Source organism: Gracilinanus agilis, chromosome 6 (assembly GCF_016433145.1).
Source record: "Gracilinanus agilis isolate LMUSP501 chromosome 6, AgileGrace, whole genome shotgun sequence".
NCBI lineage: Eukaryota > Metazoa > Chordata > Mammalia > Didelphimorphia > Didelphidae > Gracilinanus > Gracilinanus agilis.
In genome coordinates this window covers 70888014-70891412 of record NC_058135.1, presented here as the reverse complement: position 1 = coordinate 70891412, position 3399 = coordinate 70888014, and the positions used below count along the sequence as shown (strand labels likewise).

The following is a 3399-nucleotide window of genomic DNA, read 5'->3' as shown; positions in this document are numbered from 1 at the left end:
AAGAGATGAAGAGATAGGGTCATAGAAGCAAAAAACATGAGGTTAGACAGATTTAAGAAGATAGTGGAGAATAGAAGGATTTGGTGTGCTATGGTCCATGGGGTCACATGTGCTGGAAATGACTCAATGAGTGAAAAACAACAATAACAACAAGGTCATTTGGGTGCAAGTGCAATGATTTAGGAAAAAGGACAAGTATTAAAGACAAAAATGTCAAGGCAAGTTACACAAAAAGAAGCATACATGTAGCAACTCATTGTAGGAGTTGAAATCAGAAAAGAGCTGGGAGCAGCTATCAGATATGGGGAAAGGAAGCCCCAAGGAGCTTGAAGACAACCCCCAGCTGCAGCACCTACTGGTCCCCTAGAGGCTCCTCTCTTTGATGACCAGCCTGACCTGACCTGCCTCATTGACATCAACTTTTCTGAGCAGCACCAACTCCCACATTTAGAGTCTTCTCAGTCTGAGCTAATGCACCATGCTGGCTGTAGAGAACCCTATAACCCTGCTTATTATTTCAGCCAATTTATGCAGTAGATATACCAAGGGAACCATCTGAACCCTGCCCCATTACTGACCCTAGCACGTCGTTCCCCAGTTCCTTCATTCCATTGACCTGAGGAAGAAAGGGTCACTCATCCCCACCTAAACTCCCAACACAGATAGCTCCATCTGGAGGCTGGACCCACAGGGGAACCTAATAGTGGCCTGATGCAGCATTGGCAGGTTGGAGGTGTGGGATGCCATCAAAGGTACCCTTAGCTACAGCAATGAGATCACCTCAGGCATCATTGCACTTGTGTTGCTGACTGAAAGCAATGTGGCTTCCCAGCTCAGTGAGTCCCTTGATTTCTTCTCCTTAGAGACTTATACAATTTTTACCAATGTTCAGTTTCTAGGGACTCTAGTCTGGGGAAGTGCCCCCTCATACCTGGTGTACAGCCACAGTGATACCATAATATGCCACCTCACCCACATAATGTCTTGCATCCACCAGAAACCCTTAAGGCTGCTGCTGGTCATGTCATGACTGGGAACCAGGTCCACACTGAGTGTATGTCAGCTAAAAGACTCTGTTGCCTCTTCACCATGCAGGACCATTTACAGACCATATTATAACTGTGTACATTGACCAGACAATGGTGCTGGTCAGTGGGGGACAGGATGAAAGCATCTGCCTTCGAGACATTGTGGTAGGCAGTCAGGTAAGCCATATGTTTGTATGCCTTGGGCATGTCACCTTTCTCACCCTTACCACCTCCTGCATTATCATCAGTAGCTTAGAAGACCTCATTAGCATCTGGAACTGATTCAGTAGCATAAAGCTCTACTCAATTCAGCAGGACATCTGGTGTGGATCCAGCCTAGGTGTCATCTCAAACAATTTACTAGTCACTGGAGTGTGTGGAGGCTGTGACTCCTTCTAGGATTTAAATTATGGGCACCTGTTGTGAACTGTCTATCTGGACAAAAGCAGTGAGGCACAGTCAGATCAACAAATCCTTAAGCTGGCCATTGTGGCCATTGTCTTCAACTTTGGCAGTGAGCTGAGCCTGTTATACATGCCCTTGAAGTTGGAGAAGCTGGACTGAATCAGGATTAATATTGAGCCTGAGTATCCTCTTCAAAGACTTCATAGTAGGCCTGGAATGGAGGTGACCAAACAATAGTGACCAGGCTTGGAGCAGGATGGGAATAGTTCACCTTTCTGGTGGTCAGGGGAGGACAGCTATTAGTAAGCTCCTTTCCAAAAGCACTATGTGTTCTGTTAACTGGTGAACCTGTGTAAGCACAGGGACCGTTCCTTCTGCCTGACATCCCTGGCTCTCTGTTTCCTTAACTGAAAAGGAATGACCAATGACCAAAGGATATTTTCCTCCAGAGTTCATCATCTTCTGGTCCCCATGTCATCTCTGGGGTAGGGCCTATTTCCAGCAGGGCACCAACAGATCAGTTCTTAAGATATATGGAAAAGGGGGAATATCAAATAGCCAAAAAACAAAACATGGAGATTGCTATTAATTGAAAAGTTCAAGAAAACAGTGTCTGCAGAATTTTATGCCTAATTCCCAATATTCACAAAACCTTTCTAGGAGTAATCTGCATATATATTAGGAATATATCTAATGAAAGTATTAGAAAAAGTAAAGGACATTTCAAAAATTATGATATATAGTAAACAGAATCTTTATAGTAAAATAATTGCCTGGAAGAAGCAAAGAATTCAAGAATTCATTGACCTTGTCTTTGTTGATAATTTTTCAAAACTAATTTCATGAAAGGAGTAGGAGGTCTATAATAAATTTTCCATCATTATGGGGAAATATGTAATATTTCTTGAAATATTTAATAGTATATATAGCTTTGATGAACCTCTGATTAATAATAAGCAAAGAACTTTAAAACAAGAAACAGGGAGTGTGCTTACCAAATGTTCTCAATGTTCGCATGAAGTCCAGGACAGATTCCAAATGGAAATTGGATTATCCCTAGATTCTTTTTTAATCTCTTTGTGCATGACATTGTCCTAATTGAATCAAACCTCACATATTTCAGAACCTCTCTATTAGACATAAATAAAACATCAGTTTTCAGAGTTTCTGCAAAAAAATTAAAAGAAAAATACTTAATTTCTATATAATGATATATATGTGTGTGTATGTATGTATTTATATAGGTGTACTGCCTATGCTAATGATCCTAGTATATAAAAATAATGTTAATAGTGAAGACAGCATTTTTCTATACGTATATATATTATATTATTTATTACACACACTGAAAATACTTAATTGCAATAATGATCTATGTTCCACTCAATTCAGAGATCTTGAGTAAGTTATCATGGGTTTTTTATTGTTGGTTTTACATGTATCTGAGTTTATTTCACAGTAATTAAAGTTAAAATTAAAGACTTTTATTTATTTCTAATTTAATGCAGTAATCCCTTGTCATTGAGACTCTTTGGGGATTTATATGTAGCATCATCATTTGTATTACCAGAAATTAGTTACCTAAATGCTTTGCTTTCAGTTTCCCAGTTATCTCTTAGACTTTGTGAATCATAGAAGTACTCACATCACATTCACCATCTTTCTTCAATTCTCTTTATAGACTAAAAAGTACTATTGATTATATTTTCAAAAAATGTGAGTCTAATAAATATAGGCAAATTCATAGCCTGAATATTTTAAGTAAAAACAGTGGGTCCAAAGAAATTATTTCATGTTTGCATATATGTTTATGAATATGTATGTTTTTCAGAGAGTTCAGGCCAATTTCACATCTGTTAGGATTTCTTTGTGTGGAAACTCTTATTGGTTCAGACTAGTAACTCCTCTGTAACTTTTGGTCTTTGAGAATTGCCTAGCATCACTGAGAATTTAAATGGTCTAATTA

The 3399-nt window shown here is 38.8% G+C and overlaps 1 pseudogene; it reads left to right on the top strand.

Moving 5' to 3' along the window:
• Nucleotides 1–652: 652 nt before the first annotated feature.
• On the top strand, nt 653–1592 carry LOC123252275 (annotated as a pseudogene).
• Nucleotides 1593–3399: the final 1807 nt, after the last annotated feature.